Source organism: Parus major, chromosome 5, assembly GCF_001522545.3.
Source record: "Parus major isolate Abel chromosome 5, Parus_major1.1, whole genome shotgun sequence".
Lineage (NCBI taxonomy): Eukaryota > Metazoa > Chordata > Aves > Passeriformes > Paridae > Parus > Parus major.
In genome coordinates, this window is record NC_031774.1 from 1,404,331 (window position 1) to 1,426,507 (window position 22,177).

The 22,177-nt window shown below is 50.8% G+C and overlaps 1 protein-coding gene across 7 annotated transcripts in view; it reads left to right on the forward strand.

The window, feature by feature from the left end:
* Window positions 1-13,273: 13,273 nt before the first annotated feature.
* PAX6 (paired box 6) overlaps window positions 13,274-22,177 on the forward strand; it is a 25,502-nt gene continuing 16,598 nt past the window's right edge. For 2 of the 7 annotated variants that reach the window (XM_015632364.2, XM_015632367.2), the window contains exons 1-3: window positions 13,274-13,358; window positions 17,099-17,214; window positions 19,667-19,809. The gene's annotated coding sequence lies outside the window, so the exon portion shown is untranslated. Of the gene's footprint in view, window positions 13,359-17,098; window positions 17,215-19,372; window positions 19,563-19,666; window positions 19,810-22,177 lie in introns of those variants that run through there. The other 5 variants (XM_033515357.1, XM_015632366.2, XM_015632362.2 and 2 more) reach the window with 3 other exon arrangements.

Below are 22,177 nucleotides of genomic sequence, written 5' to 3' on the forward strand. Positions count from 1 at the left end.
ATATTAATCATGTGTTATTAAATCAATACAGAGCTCTGTTTGATGCTTGTAGCACTTGCTCGCTGTTCTGCATCCTCTAACTCTCTGTAATTAACAATATTTGATCTACAAGAAATTTATACCCACAACCCCTTTACTCCCAAATTCCCACTACTACTGGTAAAATCCTACAGCTCATAAAATGAAACATAAAATATTAGAGTTCTGTTTTTTTGGGTTTTTTTTTTTTTAATGTCCTAATAGTCCCACTAATTTGACTTTTCAGGGGATTTTCTACATCTCACTATTTATTATTAGCTGGGTGCGTGCACCTGGAGATTTGGGTGGTGAAACAGCAGCACCAAATACTTGAAATGCACACCTCCAGGGAAGACCATCTCCCTGTCTACACACACACACAGTCTCACATATTTGTGCACGTCTCTGCATCCCCCAGTGCTTGGATCAGCAATGTATTGTTGCTATTGCAAAAATGTGTAGCGCAGCAATATCGTAATCAAATGTATGCTCAGACATGTGCCAGGAGGCAGCAGCAATTCACAGCCCATCAAATGCCTTGGCTTTGGCTTCCTTAAGAAGCGTTTCTCACACCAGAAAATGCAATTACTGCTCCACTGTGCCTTCCCACGTGGAGATCCGAAATGCTTCGGTAAATGAAGCGACCTGTCAATACTTTATCTATTGCAGATGAGACATCTACAGATAAGGATCAGTGTAATCCAGCCATTGATTTTAGGATTCTCAGTCCTCCAAGGACTGTGACAAATCTATACATTGTCCCTGAGTGACAGGGTTTGCTTTTGGATTTGTGATTTGGTTGGGGAAACCGTGTGAGAGTGAATGTGAACAGAGCTCTGCTGCCGCCCAGCTGGGCAGGCTCGGGTCCATGTGTGGGTCCTTCCAAACCCAACTGTGGTGCACACCACTAATTAGCAGCCAGACAATTGCAGACACACCAACATTTTAATTTATTTTTTTTTCCTAAAACAAGAAAAGGCGAACTGTTTCAATATTTGCCTGCTTTTCTGCTTTGCTCCAAATTTGCCTTGTTTTGGAATCCACTTGTATTGTACAAGCTTAGCAACCGTTCCTGGTGGGGTTTGGTGACCTGGGGATGTGAAGGAAGCATTTGGCTCCCAGTGCCAATCAGTAAATCTTGTTTGTAAGAATGGACATACAGAAAAATTCCTGTCCTGATGTATCTTTATCTGGAATTTACATGTGTGTCTTATCCCTTTGACGTGCTTGCCCCAAAGCAGATTATAAACAGATAAACGTGTCCTTGTAACAAAAAGAGAGATTCTGTTTCTGAGAGACACAGAAATTTGAGGGGCCATGAATGCACACACTCAGGGTCCTTTAAATGCACACACTCACACAGTGTTTTATGTAACTCAACTCCAACACACTGCAAATGTTTACCAGCAAAGGTTTGCAACTCACTGGCCAAGAACAACTGAGTTATTTGCTGAAGAAAATAGGTTAAAATTCCTAGTAATAACTCAAACTTCTCAGTTTTGAACTAATCAGGAAAAAAAAAAAAAAAATTAGGAGTTTGTGGAAATGTTCAGATTTCAGTTTGTCTATAGGATTTAATGCACACATAGTCCAGGGAGGTATTTGGGTATTACATGGAAAACCATGTAATAGATATGACCTGGTATTACTGGGAATTCCCAAAAAAACCCTGAATATTGCCATCAGGGGCTATTTCTGTCATCCCAAATGACACAGCAGCTTCAAGCTTTCCCCTCTTATTGTAAAATGAAAGCATCAGTATATATTCTTCCTTTATCCAAATTTTCATCTGTTCCCAAACCAAGCTGGAAATAACTAACTGCTGGTAGAGGTGCAGCACAGGCAGTTTTTCAGTCTCCATCTGACCCACCACAGATGAATTTGCTACCACTGAGCAAGTTATACCCCAAATACAACATGACTCACATAAATATCTAACAGTGACTGAACTACAAAATATTACACCTTAAAAACGTGGCATTGCCATGCCCAGGAAAGTTATTGCCAGTGTTTTTTGGAAGTGTTAAATTTGCTTCTGTTCTGCTTGGAGTGAGTGTTTTCTCACCCTTTGTTTGCTATGACAATATGTAATTGAGACAATCTGTCTCTAAAACTGGAGAAAAACCACGGTATTCCATCTAGACACATTTTAAAGACATGGTTTCATGAAGTGCACGGCAGCACTTACACTTACAGCAGGATTTTCTGGTCACTTAGACTGACCTGCAGGGCTGGGCTTGGCTGCTGAGGATCACACGGACATTCCCAACTCATGGCCCTCCACAGACAACATCAGCTCATAGAAACTCCGAGGAATAAACTCCCCTGCACCAAAATCATTCTTGCATCTACTCTACACCTCTGAAACTGTGAGTTTATGCTCCATCATTACTGCATGAGACACGATTCTCACGCGAATAGCGACGGCGCTGCGAGAGGCGCTGTTAAAGACACAGGCTCCTCCACACACTTCAGCTGCTCTCTGCTTCCAGCCCCTACCCAAAGCACCAGGCAGAAACCCAGAAACATGAAATTCATTCAGAAGACTGTACATTCTCCACACTAAATAGCTATAAGGGCTTCTCATTTTTATGAAGAAATAGTCGTATTCTGGGCCATAGCAGGGAAAAAAATGCGCTTGGCATAGATGGCGAAAGAAGAATAGAAACAAAACCTGTGGTATTCAGTTATTGACATAAACATCATCATGCACTGTATGAGCTGTGATTTCAGCCTAGTGACCACATCACGTGGACCTGGGAATTTGTCCATCCCATCAGCGAGGGTTGGCTCAGACCTGTGGAAGCCAGGGCTGTATATATGGCTTTAGCTTTATATCTGGCAAGCCTTGCAGCTCAGAGTAAAGCACGCCTCACTTGCTTACTTGCTGTGTAAACAAGTGCAGACCACGTCACCAAAAAGGCTCTGAGATTTACCCAGCAGATCAGTGAAACATCTGTAGTCTTTCACATATCTCACAAAGAAACATTTGTTTGGTAACGTGTTGCATCCTTTCTGAACGGCGACACGTGGGGCCGTGGGCAGAGCAACTAAATCCCACAGAAATTATTATAAAAGTCTAGATCCCATTTTTACACTGTCTAGATAGTATATAAATATACTCTGGATTTGGGTTTATTTAAATCTATTTTTACATATGTATAATATAAATATAGGTATAAATATGTGATCTCAATATATTTAAATAAATTTATATCCTGTAGTGCTTCTGGTCTAAAAGGCATTTTGGGGCAGGAAGGTTTTTTTGCTGATAGATAAATATGTTCAAAAAGTTCTATATAAATAAGCAGTAAGAGCTTTTCAGGAGTATGCAGGATCTTACATTCACCAATTACCTTATATACACAGGTTTTTCCTGGATAACATAGGTATTTCTAAATTTCTAAATTTCTAAATTTCTAAATTTTTTAATTTCATAATTTCTAAACCTGAAATTATTCTCCTAATGGGATTTTGTCATCAGAGTCACTTCCAGAAAGTGGGAAGTGATAGCGAAACACGGGGCTGAAATTTGAGCAAACAGAGGAGCCTTGTGTTTGTTCATTTTGAAACGGGAGAATGAATTTTGCATGTGAAAACGAGGGTGTAGGAGCTGTAAGGTGTTGCACACCGACTCGTGGTGTGACCATAGCCACTGGGAAACCATAAATCACAGCATTCCTGGGTCAGCTGGTGGAGAGGCATTCAGAGAGGTTTGTCCAAATAATAATTACCCTTCCTGACACGAGGGCCACAAGGAGCCCAGAGGATCTGCTCCCGTTCCTCCACCACACGCAGGAGGAAATCCAGCTCAAATATTGGTAAGGAAATGGGTTAGACATCCATGGGGCTGGCACGCCTCAGAAGGAAGAAAAATGTGCCACTATTAACAGAGGGTGTGTGAAAGTGTGAATGTGCAGCTGGGGTCGGGTGCAAGGGACGTGAGCGTGCATCGATCTGTCCTTGGGCTGTGCTGAGGCATCTTCAGGGGCTGCGAGCAGCTGGGCCAGGTCCTGGAAATGGAGGATGAGACAGGGTGGGAAGAGCATCCCCACCTGTGTCTGTGCACGAGAGGGAAGGCAGAGATGTGCTTCAGCCCCTGGTGTGCTCAGCCTGGCCACTGGGGCAGCTCCTGTGGTCTCGGAACCCCGAGCAGCCTCATCCCCAAAGCCTCCCGTGTCCAGTCTCACCTTCAAGAGACACTGAAGGAGTCACAGGCTGTGTTGTGGCTTGAAGGGGAAACACCCCCCACATTCAGGCTGGATTTTTGTTGTGCTTTTTCCGCAGAGGTGGAGCTGGGAGAGGGGAAGACGAAACGTCCCAACTTAATTTCTTTTTAATGGTCTGATGGAGCGTCTGACATGTGAATCCTCACTGTCCCTGCTCCCCAGCTTGACTTCAATGACTGCTTTTAACAAACAGCCTCCCCCAGACAGGGAAATTCTGTTACCTTGCCCAAACCTGCTCAAATACTTTGAGCTCCCAGTTACACGTTTAGCACAGGATTTTGGCAAAATGCAAGAGAGGCGCATCCTTTGAACTGGATGTAGACTTGAAAACAGCCTCTTGATCATCAGTGATGTCTTTATCCACTGAACCAGAACTGGGTTTTGTAAAACCTTACACCCATAGTCTCTTGATCTCCCCTCTACGTGCCTGCCAGCAATGAAACCAGGTCATTTTAAGGGTTCCTACTCCTGTATTCCTGCAGCCCCAGAAGATGCATTTTAAGTAGCATATCCAGAGCCATCAGTGACCACGGATTAGCGGGGCGATATTCCCCCTGGAAATCTTGGAGCCTGCACTGCCTTCCCTCATTACAGAGGCTACAGGGTCTGCATTGCTTTGCATCCTCTAACCCAGGGGGCTTTGCATAAACTGCACTTGGGCTCCGGGAGCTTTGCCCCTGAGCAGACCCCGGGCAGAGTGGGATGCTCATTCCCAGCTCCTCTTGGGGAAGGGGAGCCCCAAACTGCCCAGGCCAGGCCTGGCTGCTCCAGCCCAGGGCACGGGGGCTGTGCTCCTTGTGACTTCCCAGTGCACAAGTTCTGACCGGGAATTTAAAGCCCATCCCCTCTCAGTCTTCGGGGGTAAATTTCAGAGGCTCCAACGCTCGATAATTAACAAGTTCTGTCGTTCCCCTTGCTGTTGCACTAGCTGTGGTATTTTTAAAGCCTTTTATTAAAAATTAATTTCTTTATTTTGTTGGAGACCCATCACTCAGTCACGTGGCTCCCTGTCATGTTTCTATCCTTCCTACTCATATTCGAGTTATGCCATCAAGCTAATATATTGTGACTGCTCTTCTCTCTTGTGACAAAGCCTTGCAGCTGCCTCCAAATCAATAGATGTCAAAGAAATATGAAAACAATCATGACAGAGAACTTAAATCCTGGCTAGAGTCTGCATAATAAAAAATGTGCTTCTGTTCTCAAGGCAGCGGATTAATTTATCCTAAAGTTTAGTCAAATTTTATTCCGGTACCTTTTTCCCAGCAGATAGAGCTACATCTGTTGGGTTTGTAATGTAATTTGTAATTACTGCCCTTCATGTGGTCCAATGCCTTGAACCATCTTTAATTAAAAGCATAATTAAGGGAAGATCTAAAGGAAGACAATTACCAGATGGTCTTTTTTTTAGAAACAGTTAGTTGCATTGAGGATGTACCCTGGTCCATTTCTGACTTGGATTAAAAGGCAGGCTGCCTCCTGCACAATCTGCGAGGTGAGAGGCTGCAAAGGGGCTCAGGCATCCCGGGCACAACACAGCCAACAACTGCCACAGGGGCTGGGGACAGCCAGGGGGGACACTGGGGGACCCTGGGGCAGAGGGTCACCCTGGCTCCACCACATTTTCCTGCTGGGTGAGCCCTGGTTCCCTCCTCCAGCCCAAAGCTCTGGCAAGAAAACACCTCAGTCAAACCCCTGGCATCACTAGGGACATCCTACAGCTCCTGGGGAATATTTTTTTTCCTGGTGAAAATAGCAAGAAAAAGTAATAACAGTAACAATCATGCTATCAAAATGGTAGGAACGTAGTAGTAGTAATAATAATAATAATAATAATAATAATAATAATAATAATAATAGGGACTGAGTCCCAGAACAGTTTCCAAATATTAATTATCTCTGCTGCCCCGATTGAGACTGACCATGGTGGGGGGTGCCGTGCCTGCTCTGCCCCTGCTCATCGCTGTGGAAGGGGGTAACTACCCAAAATCTCCCCTAAGAGTGCAGCACCCACCCCGACCTGGCTGGACTTAGTTTGAGGATCCCTCCCCAGCCTCTTGGGGTATCTCCTTCCAGAAGATTCCCCACATCCACATCTGGAAGTTCCAGAGACCATTACTAAAAAAGGAAGGGCGGGAGGAGACGGGAAATAAGCCCGAAAATATGAATAATGCAACAAAGTGCAGAATTATGTGCGAGCACAAAATTTCTAGGGGAAGCTGGGCATAAAAAGGGAGGGAGAGAAAAAGAAGAAGGGAAACCTCGAGCAGCGGTGTAATGGAAATTAAATTTTTGCTGTATTACTAAGATTTCATTATTTGACCGTTCCTACTCAAAGTAAGGCAGCAATGAATTGTAATCATTTCAATTATCTTCAAGATAGTTTCTTTAGGACACAAGTTGTCAAAGATAAAAAAGTACATTCTTGCTGCTCCGTGGGTCCATTTTCCAGACGGTTTGTCCTTCTTGCTGCATGATTTAGCCGGGGCTCTTTTGCATAGTGCGGCTCTCCCGCACTCCCTTCCGCGGGGGCGCGGAGCCGCTCCCTCCCTGCGCGGAGCTCCGCGCCCGCGGAGCCGCCGGGGCTGACCCTGCCCCAGCGCCCGCTTCTCCTCCATCCTCCCGAATTAACTTCACACCGCAGGTTTTGCTCGCTTGGCTTCGCCGCTTTTCCCCCCTTCTTATTTTCGCGGCTCGCTCCCCGCCCCGTGGAATATTTCCTGAGCCATTACTCGGAATAAAGCAATAAATGCGGGGCGGGCGGTCCCGCACCTCGCCTGGCCGCGGGGCAGCCGGGGCAGGATCCGTGCCCTTCCCCATCCTCACAGCCCTGCAAATACTCTTTTCTCCCTGCTGATAGGGGTGGATTTGCAAGTGAGAGCTGCTCTCCGCCGGGAAGGCGCTTAGGTCTCTTTAAGCGCAAACCAAATAACATTTAAATGCCTTTTTACTGCCGGGGCATTATTTATTTAAGTGGCCGTCGGAAATCACAGCAACGCCGTTCCCCTTCCTCCCGGAATATTGTCCTTGCCGGTTTATTAGAGCGACTGGTTTAAAAGAGGCTCTTTCGGAATAAAAGGGCGCGTTGCTCCCCATTATTCATATCTAGGGAGTCCCAGGCCTTCAGTACATTAAAAAAAGCTTCAAAAGGACAATTCGCCATCCACAGATATTATATTTGTGAAATGTCCTTTTGTCGAAGCTTTTAACACCTTCTTATAAGGAATCATTTGTTCTTTTCTCTTTAATTTTGATAGACAATTAGCCATCAAATATACACCAGTTGACTGTAACCGAGCATTAAACTAGCCTTTATTTAACGCTAATTTAGCATAGCTGCTTTGTTTAACTTTGCCATACAAGAACCAGGTTTTGTAGCAAAAAAATAGGTGTAATTTCATGTGGGGCTTCATTTCTTTTGGCCCTGTACACAGCAAGCCCTCTCCTCTTTGTAACCCATTCTGCTGGGCAGAAACACCATTTCGGAGTGCCTAGCACCTGGAGTCTGGAAAAAAAAATTAGCATTGATATAGATTTAGTTGAAATGTAATCTCTTAAATCTGTCCAAGATTCGGGGAGATAATTACACTTTCACTGAATTGACAGAGGTCAGCGTCTCTGTGGACCTGAGGAGTTGATTTACTAACAATAGTGTTACATAAAAAATGGTGTTTGAGATTATAATGTTAATAGATGCAGTCACTGGGGAAAGCAGGCAGGCTACAACTAATTCGATGGAACTTGGGTTTTGCGTTACAAGGATTCAAATCACTTGCAGCATTTAATTTAGAGGAATGACTTTGGCAGTAATTACAGCAAATGGAAAGGTCGCCTTGGAATATTAGTTATTTTTTCCCAAGTTGGGGCTCGGGGTTTTGGGGGAAAAGTCCTTTTCCTCCGCCCCCGGTGGTGGCCGGGAAAGCCGCGGTGTTGCTTCCCCTGCATTTCTACTGTTGGTCACCTCGGACCCAGCAAATTCCCCATCAGACTAAAGAAACAGGGGTGGAAAAATATTTGTTTAAGAGTTGGAGTCGCCCCTCGAGTGAGACCCGACAGTTTCCAGATAGAACCGGAGTTTCCTTCTGCTCCCGGGGGATGCTCGCAGGGCCGGGTCAGGTCAGCATCTCCTCGGGCAAAGCGTGCATGGGGGAAAATGCCCCGCAGTTTCGTTCGCATTTTGGGGGGGTCAAGACAAAAGAGGGAGGCTTGGGCACGTGCTCAGGTGAGCCCGCTCCCGCCTCCCTCTTTTTTTACCCAATAATGACCTGGCAGGCACCAGACGGCCCAAATCCGAGCGCTGCCCAGCGGGTCAGGCTGCCTCTTCGGGCACCCTGGCAAACCCAGCCCAGACTCAAGTTCTTGTGCCACGATGTGCCCGGCGCGTCGGGGCTTCACATCGTGTGTCGTGCCTCTTCACCCACTGTCATCCCGCAGGGGACGTTTCCCACCCCGGCTGGACCTCGGCTCTTTCCCCGCTGGGGCCCTGCTGGGGACAGCCCGGTCCCGCGTGGCCGTGGGGAGCCGCGGGACGGGGCGGCCCTGGGGGCAGCGGGGCCGGGTGTGAGTCCCGGCCCCCGTTCCTCGGGGGGTCCCGCGGGGGCCGCCTCCTCCTCTTTCCCGGGGGATCCCTGCAGACCCGACGGCCGGCGGAGGTGGGCAACGCTGCCCGGCCCGGCCCGCAGCCGGGAGCGGAGGGGCGCGGAGGGGCTAAGAGGGGCTCGGATGGGCGCGGAGAGGCTCGGATGGGCTCGGATGGGCGCGGAGGGGCTCGGAGGGGCGCGGCAGCCGCCGGCTCCGCATCCATCCCGCGCCGCCGGGAGCCGCAAATCCCGAGCGCTGCCCCGCAGCCGCCGCCGCTCCGCGCTGCATCCCGGGCCGATGGACGGCGGTCAATCCCCGAGGAGCCCGGAGCATCTCGGGGGGATGCTCTGCCTGCGCTGGCTCCCTCCGCGGCCCCGGCCTCAGCCCCGCTGCCCCGGCGGAGCCGCGCCCGCGGGCAGGGGCGGAGGGGAGGCTCCCGGGGCCGCGGCTCCGCTCAGCGCCGGCAGCCGGGGCAGCGCCGGCTCCGCAGCCTCCGCCGCCCTCCGTCCCTGGCTGTTTATGTTTTAAGTCCACCCGATCTTACATGTAACAGCAATATATATGTTAATTGAAAACTTCTGAATTTAAAGAGGTTGTGACAAGTTATAATTTGTCTTGTCAATGTCTGGAATCCTTGTTTAGCTCTTTAGTTGTGTCTGCTGTTCGTGCCTGTCAGATAACAGCTTGCCTAACACGCTGCCTTCCTCTCTTATGGCACGGAAATGACAAATGTGCTGTTTTATCCATACAATTTATTTCATTATTGTTGCCAGCACGAAGCATCACAATCAATCATAAGGAAGTCCAGTTGGCAGGTGTCAATCTTGGTATGTTTTTGTACGTCTCAGTCCATATTTAATCCAATTACAAGGGTCATGGAGTAAGTGCAAATCCCCTTGTTACAACTCACATCTTATTCAAGATTTAAAGTAAAAAGTCAACTTGATCACATGGGCGCTTTGGGGGTCCTCCGATACCTTTTGATATGTCGTCCCCCCCACCCAAATTATGCAGAGATTGCATTTTATCAAAGAGTTATGGCGGGTCGGTTGGGGTTTGGGGATTCTTTTTTTCCCTGAGTGTTTGTGTGCAAATGAAGTATCTTGTTATTTTGCTAAAGAAGAGGGAGGTTTTAATGATGGGAGATCTTTCCGCTCATTGCCCTTTCAAATACAATTGTAGATCGAACTCAGCCTTGTCACGTTGAGGAAAAGTGAATTTCTAACATCCAGGACGTGCCTGTCGACTTTCAGCGAATTGCATCCAATCACCCCCAGGGAATTCAGCTAATGTCTCAGTCTAAACCGGGATGAGGGGAGAAAAACAAATCAAACATTGTCCGGAGTCACGCTTATTATGAAAATGTTTTAAAGGATAGAGAAGGGAAATAATTCAAGACAGCCCAGAATAAAGTTTTCGACAAATTAATAGCATTAGGAGTCTTCGGGGGGGGAAAAAAAAGAGAGAGAGAGAGAGAGAGAGGGAGAGGGGAGAAAACCCAGCTACAAAGTTAAGGTATAAAGAAATGATTTATAGCTATACGTTTCTTTTTTTAAAGCAAGAAGCATTTTTTTTAATCTTGATTTTTTTTTTTTCGGATGAGAAACAAGGTTACGGCATTGAAAATTATAGTCTTATTATACTGTCGGCTACAGTGGGATTCTTCGCGAGGGGAAATGTTATCTTTCTGCTAAATTTCTGTCTTTAGGACGCTTCAGTTCACAGAAGTTTCTTGCAGCATCTTAAATTAGAGCCCCCAAACACACGCTCCCGCACACTAATCCCGCTTGTTCCAACAAGTTTCCAGCTCGCCAGGGTTCACAGACCGGGGTGCCCGTGTCAGCTCAGCCCGCTCTGGGCGAGTGCTCCGAAGAAGGGTAGGTGCAATCGTTTACCAGGTGGCAGGAGAGCCTCGCAGGCTGCCAGCCACACAACAGCCGGAAAGCTCTCCCAACTTTACATGGCAGCGCACAAAAAGCCATTTCAATAATAACTCAGGTATTTTTTATTCGAAGAGATGGAGCTATTCAGTTTCTATCAAACTGCGAGAGGGCTGAGCCGACAGGACGAGAGGATATAAAAAAAAAAAACAAAACCCAAACAACCAACCAACAATACAAAACAAGAGCAAAATTACATTTCTGCACCAAGGTTTAAACGCAATCCTGGGGGCAAAAGAGAAATGTTAGACAAGCAAAGAGACGTGTGGGGGAAATAAAAAGAAAGTATTTAAAACCACATACCTTGGACAAGGGCAAAATATCGCAGCTACAATGCTAGTCAAGTGCCTCTTTCCTTGAAAGCCAAAACCACGTTTCTATCGCAATATTTTTCCTGTTCTAGGGCTTTTCCCTTGGTTTTTACCGTTTATTGTAGCTAGTCTTGGACCCTGCAGCCTGTGCAATGCCACAGTAAACAAATTGTTCTGATGTGCTTATTATTATTGCTCAAGTTCTGCTTGGATAGAGAATTAAAGCTCATTATTACAGTGTGTGTTGAGAATTGCTCAATCTATGTGAACACGGGGGTTTGGGGCATCCTCGGGAAAAAAAAAAAAAAAAAGAAAAGAAAGGAAAAAAAAATAAAAAAAGCCCACAACTTCGGTACGTAGTGTAAATCAAATATGTATAACGCTTATAAATTTGTAACACGTTGCCGTGCCCCTGCTCCCATCCCCTGCCCGGCGCGGCTACGCCCGCACCGACCCCGCTTCCCTCCGCGCCCGGGGGGCTCCGCTCCGCGCAGCCCCGCGGAGCCGCCTCCCTCCTCCGCGCCTCACCAAAGGTCGCGGACCCGACCGCCGCAGGAGCCAAAATTAGCGGGGACACAAACAGGCGTGGGGGGAGACATTTGTTCGCCCCGTTCGGCCGGCACCGCTCCCTGCCCGAGCCTCCCCGGCGCGGCGGGGGCGGGGGGCGGCCGCTGCCCTCGGACACCCCCGCCCAGCCCGGGGTGACACCGGGCCTGTCCGGGCCCCCCCGCCCGGCAGGGAGAGGAGGCCGCCCCCGGGGTCCCGCCTGCCTCCCAGCACAGCCTTTGCAGGGTTTTTTTTCCCCCCCACCCCTCCTTTATTATTATTATTTTAATTCTTTTTTTTCTTTTTAGGCGACCTCTCGGCCAAATACGGACTCTGTTCCCAAAGCTCCCCCACCTTCCTGCCTCGCTTCCCTCTTTCTATCTCTTCCTATATATATTTATTTATTTTTATTTTTTTTTTAGGAGATAAAAAGGCAAACAGAGCGCTCTGGCGCTGGCGAGGGGCTGTTTGCCTGCCTCCGCCGAGGCCTGGCCAAGCAGACTTGGCTTCACGCCTGAGCAGTTTCTGGAGAGCGGCGCGCTGGAGAGCAGGGGAGGCAGCACCTGGCCCTGCTTTAGGAGCCATCTCCTTTTATTGACAGCCAGATAAGCAGGCGGGAGCCGTGGTGTTTCCAACGCTTCCCTGGAGGACCCTGCCGGGTTGCAGGGAGCCGCAAGCCCCTTAATGGCAGCGTCTCCAAACGCGCCGCGAAACCCCTTCCTGGCAGCGCCCCCGGGGCCGTCGCTACCTGCCAGCGCCAGGGACTCGCTAAGGGACGGGGTCACCCGGATCCCAGCAGGATCCCTGGCCCGGCTGGGTCCCTGGCCCTCAGAAGCGGAGCGGGGCCGGGGCAGCACCCCGCACCCAGCTCTCCCCGCACCCCCGCCATCCTAATGGATCCCGCATCCCCCGCCTCATCCCAGCCGGCCGGCGGCTTCATGAAACATTTAAGTGCAGTTCAATAAAACTATCGGCGGCGGGGTGGCCTCTTTGCTGATGAATTATTTACCCTGACAAGTGTGTGCAAATAAGGGCCTCTCCCTGCCGCTCTAATGGGAGAGGGTGCGCACGGGGAGCCCGGCCGGGCCCGCATCGGTGCCGCGGAGAGAGCGCTGTCCTCACGTCTGGCCGGGGCCAGGACTGGACTCAGCAGAGCCGAGGGCTTGAGGGCCACAGGGTTTTCGAGGAGCCACAGGGCTGCGTCAGCTTTTGGGGGGCTTCCTTTCCCCCCCGTGCCAGAGCGTCCCTCACGGGGAGCGCGTTTCGGAGGGGAGAAAGCCTAAACCTCAGCCTAAAGCTCGGCCTGGGATAGGCCCGGCTGCAGGCAGGGCTGGGCTGGGGCGAGCCGTCGGGCAGGCAGGGAGGGAGGCAGCGGGAGGGGGCAGCGAGCCCGAGGGTGGCCCGGTTCAAGGGAGTCCCGTCCCGGGGCCGAGCCCGGGGTGAGGCGGGGCCGGGCGGGGTCCGGGCTCGCGCCCTTCGCGCTCGTGTCGCCTAAAATGTCTCATTAGCTAACTACTGTCCGCCGTGACGTCACCGGGGCGGCCCAGCCAATGGGGGAGGCGCTGGCGTGGATATTAAGGGAAAGTTAGTGCAAAGGCAGCACCCCTCTTTTGCTGTCAGTGACATTTCAACCGGGTGGCAGCTTCAGGCGTGCAAATTGGCCACCGGAGCCTTCAGGTGCCTCCTCCCGGCCGCGGGACCGCCGCGCCCGGAGCCTCCGCTCCCGCTGACAGGTAAGGTCTCCGCACGCCCCCTGCGCCGCCGGCCCGACGGGAGGGGTCGGGCACCCCGAGCCCGGCACCCCCACCCCGCGGGGGGAAGGCGAGGGCAGCGGGCCGGAGCCCCGCACAACAGGTGGGGGTGGGAGGGAGCGGCTCCGGTCGCTGCCCGCCCGTCGGAGGGGGCGCCCCGGGGCGGAGGGGGCGGCGGAGGCGCTTCCCAAACTTCCCCCCTCCCCTTCCCCCCGCCCCGTGACCCGGGCCCCGCTCCCTCGCCGTGACCCGTCTCAGGTGCCGGGGGCAGCCGCGGGTTACCTCGGGCCGAATGGACGGGACGGGAGAGGCTCTGGAGGGTCCGGGCCGCCCCCGGAGGGCAGCGCAGAGCCGGGATGGGGCTGCGGGGGGCGAGCTGCCGTCGGGGGCCGCGTCCCTGTCGTGAAACGCCGGCGGCACTCCGCTCGCCGAGGAGGCTCGGTTGCCCTGCTGGGGTTGGAAAGGTCCGGTAGCCGAGAGGCGAGAACCTCTCGGTGCCCGAGCTCAGGGCTTGCCTTCCCGGCCCTGCGTGCCTCTGCTAAATCAGGGCGGCGGTGGCAAAGAGAGGTACCCGAGGAAGGCCGTTCTTCCCCCGAAATAACGCTAAACAAAATAACAGAGTAGAACCTAAAACAGCGCTTACCTGTCTTCGAGCATCTCCAAATACTCCTTACGGTGCGTTAGCAGGAACGCTCCCTGTGATGCTCCACTATAATATACCGGTAAATGGACATTCTCCTTCAGTAATAAATCAAACACCATCTATCTCAGATCCTCCTCCCTAATTAGAGATGTTTATTGGAGATGGTGTTTATCCAGCTGTCATGCCGAGAAAAAGCTGTGACATAATTACCTCTGACCAGATAGTCTTTTATATGCATATCTCGCTGACATATAAAGGAATCGGATTGCATTTTAAAAAAATGACAAGATCAAATGTTGATTTTAGCCGATACGATAATATTTCTCGTCATTAAATTAATTGAAAACCAACTTCTAGGCTCTTCAAATTACGAATCTCGCTATTTAAACTTCTAAAATTTTTTTTAGCAATTAAATGAGAGGTTCTACCAAAAGGATGGGCAGAGGGAAATACGCCCTGCAAACTTGCCGCGATAAATCAAATTCGCCGGCTAAAAGGAAAAGAACCCTCGACCCTAATAAGAGAGTTGACGTGAATACGAGTTTCTCTGTGGTGGTTTGCCAAGTGGAGGTTTTTGCTGCTAGTTCGGGAGGCCAGGAGGGTCCGAGATGGGAGAGAGGCGAGATCGGGACCCCTCCTTAAGGCGTTATTTTTAACCCCCGCACCTCGGCGGGGCCAGCGCGATGCTGCTTCCTTTGCTTCCGTGGCTTTGGCAGCGCCTGCCGAACCATCTGCGTGGGGCTGAGAACGAGCCCTGATAAGCTCCGAATTACTGTGTAATTGAAAATATATTTTTGGGAAAGGCTGGTTTTACAAATATCAAGGGTGTAGGCTTTTGATCCTTTCTGCTGCCTGGGTTCTCCAGTTGCTAATAAAACTCGCATTGAGCTCCTTAGTGGCTTGATTAACAGGCAGATTAACTGTTACTGGGGTTTTGAACAGCTTGTCCCAATCAATAGCATTTAAAAAGCCCGTCAGGATGCGCTAAGCTTTCACCCCCCCCGTTCTTTTCTGAAGGCTTTTCGAGCGGGTCTGGTTGCACGACACTTTTTCCCATATTTATAAATCAAAGGCTTTCCCGTACGGAAAGATGTATGTTCGTCTTCCAGTTCCAGAGCGACTTCGGCAAGGTCCAGAAAGCCTTTTTTTAACCTGCCATGAGGAGCTGTGCCTCATGCAAAAGGCCAACATAAAAGAGGTTAAATCGATTCCAAACTTTTTGCAGATTGTTTATAAACTAGAAAAGCTCCACTTAACTCAGTGTCCTGCGCATTATAGGTTTCAAACACTGTCTCTACATATACAAATAGGCATTAAGTGTCCTGAAGGCAAAAGCATTGTAGTCTAAGACGTCAGGATTTGTGTATCTCTTCAGTTTTAGACCGAACTGGACAAGAGGACTTTAAGCATTTTTCTGGGTATTAAAAAAGGTAGTTTGCAGCACAGATATTAATACAACGAGACGATACTGGAGTTTCTAACTCAGCATTTTCTGCTTTCGACACCTAACAAAATACGAAAGGGAAGCAAAGGCTGCTGTTTAATACAAATCAATACCCAGGCAAGAGATCATATTTAAAAAGTGAAAATTATTTTTAATTAGGAAAAACAAACAAAAAGGCGCGTCTTGCCATGTATAATAGTTACTTACCTTTGGTTTTTTAAACTATTTTTATATTACGCCCATTTTTTTTCTTTTTGTTTGGAATAGTTAAGAGGGGGGGGAAAAAAAAAGTGGAGGGAGGGGAAAAAAAACAAAACGAGCCAGATGCAGAAAAATGCTAGTTACATTAATCCCGTGCGGATTTTAAAGTAGAAATCTTCAAAGAGTGCCTAAATCCATGCCGAGAGGCAGGGCCGGGGGGTCCCACGGCCGCGGGGTCCCACGGCGCAGCTCTCGGCCCGGCAAAGGGAAAAGGGGGGCGGTCTGAGCCTGCAGGAGGGCAGGGCTTTGGGGCGAGGGGAACGCCGAGCACCTCACGGCACTGCTGCTCCTCTCCCCCTGTTATAAAGGCGAGCAGAGTCTTTTTAAAAGTGGAAAATTCACTTTAAAAAAAAACAACAACAACAAAAAAACCCTAGAAAAAGAAAGAATAAAATAAATAAAAGGAAGAATGATTTTTTTTTTAAAGAAAGGAAAAGGAAAACCAGGCCGGCCGGGCAGGGTGGGGAGAGCGGCGGGTGGCAAGCTGCTAGGTGGAAAAAGGAAAAAAACAGAAGCACAGCGTTTCCTCGGGAGGTCTCCGGGCTCGGCGGGAGCCGCGGGCGGGGCGCGGCCGCCGGGCCCGGGCGCTCCCGGGGGAGCGGGGCCGGAGCGGGGCCGGTCCCGCACGGTCTCTCCGCGGCGGGCGGAGGTAAAATGGCGGCGCGGAGCCTCGCAGGACCCACGGGGCTCCTCGATGGGACAGCCCCGACCCCCGGCCCGGCTCGACCCGGCCCGGCCCGCTGCTCTTTCTTCATCCCAACTTTGGCTGGAGGCTCCCGCTCCGGCGGCGCACCCCCGCACCCCGCCGTGACGTCACCGGCTCACCCCTGCCCTCCCCTCCCTGCACAGGGAGGGATTTTTTTATTTTTTTAAATATTTTTTTATTTATTTAATTTTTTTTTGGCTGGGTGGGGGCGTTAAAAGTTTTTTTGGTTTTTTTTTTTTTTTTTGAGGGGAGGGAACACAAAGCTCGCGGCGCCCGAGGGGAAAATAGCAACAAGATTACGGCTGCTTTATTCTGGCGAGGAGGCGTAAGAAGGTGCTAATCCAAGGGATGGCTAATTGAGAGCTTGTAAAAATGATATTTGCCTGCAATTTCGGACAAAGTGGTTTTTCTCTTTTCCCCCTTTAACGCCCTGTGGACAAGAGCAAAAAAAAACCAAAAAAGTGTTCGCTTCTTTGCTAGAGAGAGAGTGCAACAGGGAAAAAAAACCCACAACAACAACAACAAAAAGGATAAAAAAAAAATCAAAAGCCTCGGACACGACTGACTTCACTCCAGAAAAAGGACTAGATCCCAGCTTTTAAAATCCCTTTGGATCCTCCGAGATTGGTGCGAGTTTACAAATCGCAGCCTCTTTCTGTCGCCCGCAGGATGCGTGCGGCGGGACTCCCGGCCTCGGCCAGCGGCAACTGAGGGAGGAGCGGCTCCTCCGAGGGACGGCTCGCCGGGACTCACCCGGCCCGGAGGGCAGGAACACGGCACACAGGTTCGTACTTCGTTTTGGACTTCGTTTCTCTTCTCTTTCGCCGCTGTGAAATTTTTCCTCGGCGCCCCGGGAAGGATGTGTGGCCGCGGGCAGGTTAACTCGGTGGCAGGTGGTACTTTGGAAAGTTTTGGGGGAGAGGAGAGGAGCTGAGCGAGGGGAGCAGGGGGCAGCCGGGTGAGGGAGGTCCGAGCCCGAGCCCCTGGTGTTGGCAGAGCCCCCCTCGGGGTGTCCCGCAGCCCCAAGGCCGGGCTGGCCTTACCTTCAGGGGGGGATCCCATCACACCCAAACGCTCCCGTGCGTCCACCGCGATATTCGGCTCCATTTCTATAAAAAACGCGTGACTCGGGACAAAACTCGAAGCAAAACAAGACTGGCAGGCTGACCTAGGCCTGCCCAAGGCGGCGGAGCCCCTCGCTGCTGCAGGTGGGCTCGGCTGCATCCCGGGGCAGAAGCGCGGCCGCTCTCCCTTCTCCGCATCCTCCGAAGGAAAGGGCTTTGCTTGGGCCGTTCCCGGCTTGGAGAAAGGGCTGGGGGGAGGCTGCCCATCCCAGCCTCTGCCTCCCGGGCCTCCCCAGCGGGCCCGGAGCGGGGTGGTCACCGCTGCACCCCGGCGTCGGGGGAAGGGAAGGGAAGGGAGCGGCGGAGGGACAGGCTGCAGTCTCTTAAGAGCCCATTTTGTGCTATTAGGGAGCGGTGGCAGCTTCTCGGCGGGACAGGGGATGACAGTGCATGACGGCCGAGCAGCCCATTATCCCGCTCCCATTGAGGCGCCCTTTCACTCACATGCAAACTCCTTGGCAGAGTCGTTTGTCTCCTCATTGTACTTTATTTAAGAATGCAATGGTTGTCAGGGCTCTTATTCAATTTCAAGATACTTTATTGATGAGCTTTGACTTTTAGCACTTTTCACATGTCAAGAGAAGTCAAGTGTATGCGGCTACGACTTCATTTTATGCTTTGCGCGTTCATACTCTCCACTTTCCGCGGTGGCTCTTGGAATTTCTTTTTCCTGTCTCTTCTCCTTCTTCCCTTTCTTTTCCCCAAGCCTTTTTTTTTTTTTTTTTAATTGTTTTTCCCGGTGCAGACCCCCTCCCCTTCCCCCTCCCCCCGGACCACTCGCCATAACCGATTGGGACACCCTGAGCTCGGACTGGTGCTCCCAGTGTAACCTTAAATGCATGCGCTGAGGGGTTGCTTTAGAGTTTACTGAGGTGTGTCTTAATAGTCCGGCATTCAACAAATGTACTTGTGGTGTGTGGTCAGAGCAGCAAAGTCATTTACTTACTTTCCCCCTTGAGTTTCTGGCAGCCAGTGAAGGGGGTCCCTTGCAAAAGGAGAGGGAAGGAGGGGGGAGTCTCTTGGGACGGGCACAAAGCGGCAGCACTGCCCAGCGCCCGGCTCTGCCCTTCTCCAACTCCTCCGTGGGATCTTTTTTTTTTTTTTTAAAAAAAAAAAATCAGTCCGGCAGCCCTTAGTCAACAAATGGCACGTGGGAGAAGTTGGTGAGTGTTTGGTAAAGGACTCTTCAGGGCCTTTCACAAGAGCCCTCAATACACAAAGTAAATGGTGTATTTGCTCTGCTCTTTCCCGGCCGGGCAGAGCCTCCCGCTCCCAGCGCCGGGAGCGGGGACGGGGGGGCTGCGGCCTCGGGGAGCTCCGGCCGATTCACCGCTGACAAAGCGCCTGTCTCCCAAATATTTATGTCTTTACCATTTGAATGTTATTTTCCCCTTATCTCCATTGTCGGACCGGAGCGAACTGTTTAAATGCAAATTGATCTCACCCCCCCACACACACACCCCCATCCCCCCCATCTATCCATCCATCCATCCATCCCTCTCCGCCTCCTCCGCCATCACCACCGCGGCCCCCTCCCCCAGCCCGACCTGAGGACGCGGCTGTCCCCGGGGCCGGCGGAGCGGAGCGGGGCTGGCGGAGCGGAGCGGGGCCGGCGGAGCGGAGCGGGACCGGCGCGGGCTGCGGGCGGCGGCGGCGGCGGCGGCTCCGGGCCCTGCGCATTCATATTCAAACGCCTGGGCCAATTGGGCCGGGGCGGGCGGAGGCGGCCAATGGGCGGCGGGGAGGCGCTGCCGGCGCTTTGCATACGGCGATATTCGGCTGGGAGCGGGCGGCGTTTGCACGGTGCCGAGTGATTAGTGGGTTTGAACCGCCGGCCCCGGCTCCGCCGCATTTCCCGCTCGGGTCCGGGCGCAGGGAGGAAGTGTTTTGCTGGAAGATGATGACAGAGGTCAGGCTTCACTAATGGGCCAGTGAAGAGCAGTGGAGGCGAGGCAGAGACCAAGGCACACACACATTAATACACTTGAACCATCACCAATCAGCATAGGTGTGCTCTGCCTCTCTCTCCCCACTTCACTCACACACTCTTTTATCTCTCGCTCTCCAGTCACTGACAGCCCATTTTATTGTCAATCTCTGTCTCCTTCCCAGGAATTCAAGATCACACAACCAGCAGCTTCAGTGGAGAAAAACTATTTTGCTGGCAACTCTTTTTAAAGCACCATCATTTCAAATCAGTGCGCTCTTAAACTATTGACAGGAGCTTTGACAACAAGACAGGATGCCTCATAAAGGTGAGTCTGTTCATTTATTCTCCCAACTTCTCCTTCGTCGCATTTTAATATTTAGGCAGGGCTTTCTCTCTCACCGCTCCTCTCTCCCTCTCTCTCTCTCGCTCTCGCTCTCTCTCTCTCTCATATTCCCATTTGCATTCCGGAGAGCTTCCCAGGGAACTTTCCAGCCCAGGAGCTCACAAACTTTCTGCCTTTCACATAAGCCCGTGTCCTCTGGAAAAGCTAAAGCATCTGACTCGGAAACCAATGCCAACACCAGCAGCAGTAATTCCCACGCAGCGTTTGCTGGTCAGGGAGAGCACAAGTGCCGGTGTCTGCGGTGCCGGTGCCGCCGGTCCCCGGCTCGTAGGGGCTCCGGGAGCCGAGCTGGGCTCCGGCCCCACGCCACACCGAGTGGGAGGGAGACAGGGAGGGAAGCGGCGCCTCGTTGCCCCCGGGGCGGCCCCGTCCCCGACTTCTGCTTTGTGTTCTGCCGTCTGGGTTAAGGAAGGCTCACTCCTGATGGTAGAGAAAAACAGAGGGCGAGCGGCCGGGAGAGCGGCGTGGGGGGAGAAAAAAAAAAAAATAAATAAAAATAACCCATATCCTAGGCCAAGTCAGCTCCCAGGCGCGGTACAGGCGGGGAGCTGAGCGGAGCTGAAGGGCTGTCAGCTTTAATCAGCCACCCGGGGATCTTCCCAACTTGTCCCTAGTGCCGGCAACTTTCCCAGCTCCGGCGCGGGAGAAGCGCCGGGGGCGCGGAGCTGCCCGCACCGAGCACGGCGGGGCCCGGCCGGGAGCCCCGCACCGCCCCGTCCCTGCTCGGCACCGGGGATCGCCGTGCTCCCGCTTTGGGGAATTTTTTTTTTCACTCCTTTTTTAAATCGATATGCTCTCTCTCTCTCTATATATATTATTATTTTTTTTTTATTATTTTAAATCCCTTAACATCTCTTATTTCTACAAGAGCCTCTTTGATGCGCCTCTGCACTACAGCAAAGCTTTTTTTATTATTATTTTTTTTTAATTTTTAAGAAGTTGTAAACTCTTCGCCATACAAGGAAAAAAAAATATTTACTCCAGCGAAGCGCAACAATAAACTTGATTCTTTTTTTCCCTCGCAAGTGCAATTACAAAAAAAAATTCTGTGTTTGAATTTAACCTTGTAAGGCTTTGCACGGAGGGGTTACATGGGAGCGCAGAGCAGGAATAATTTCTGGAAAGTTTAAAAACAAACTTTTTCGAATGATTCAATGTACCAGGCAGAGGCTGTTTTGGAAAACGACAACAACGTTCTAGAGAAGAAAAGTGACTGCATCTTCTCCATTTTAGGGGCATAAAATAATAAAAGTGGCCCTTGACAATAAATGTTTATAGCTGCTGACCTTCACCAACAACTCATTGCAAAAGCGATTCGTTTTTATCTTTTTCGCGTTTGCCCCAGGAAGGCAAAACTTTGCCCTTAATATGTCTAATTACGATTTCACCGAGAGAGGGGGGGAGAAATACTCTCTGCCATGAGATTATACGAAGATTTCGAGATTAAAAACCGAGTTGCAGATTAGGCCCGGCCTATTCGGACACGGCAAATTGCGTGGCAGCTCTCGGAGGGAGTCCCGGGGGTGCTGCGGGGCTCGGCAGGAGGAGAGGGCGATTTCTCCTTCGTGCTGCGGGCCTGGCCGGGGCTGCCGAGGGTGGCGAGTTACAGACACGCAGCTCCTTGCCCCACGCCTCCTCTTACCTTGCTGAAGACCTCGGTTACCCTCGCCCTCTATTGTAAACCTCTTTCGGCTGTGTTTGGGTTTGTTTTGTTTCGCGGCTTTTTATTTTTCCCCCCCTTTTTTTTTTTCTCCCCCCACGCCACCCCCCTTTTTCTTTTCTTTTAAACCCACTCAGTGTCATTTCTGAGGTCCGTGCGGGCAGAGCTGAGTGCTGGAAGTTTGCTGGTGCCTTTTCGGATGGCTTCTTTCACCCTGTAGGCCCCGCGTTTATGATTTGTGCATGAAATATGGGAGGAAATTGTGTCCGGAGTGGTGGGTTTCCCGTTCGGTGTGTGTCTATGCAGACGTGTTCGGTGTATTAAAGGGATGACTTCACGTTCAGTTCAGCTGAAGGAGATATCACCACGTCTCCATTGAAGTACAGTGTAGCTTGCTCTGCTGCTAATCAGGTAGCTCTCCAAAGAGCAGTAAATATTTACCAGTTAAAGTCTTCACGCTGCGAGAAAGTACTTGTTTGATGTTTATTTTTATGGATTTAAGATTACTAAAAGCTACTTAATAAATTATACCGTGGCTAGTCCTGAATGGGGAAACGTGCCTCTTTGATTTCTCCATCATATGCAGGAAGAGTAAAATTAATATTCATTATAGGCGCAAAAGAAAGAGAA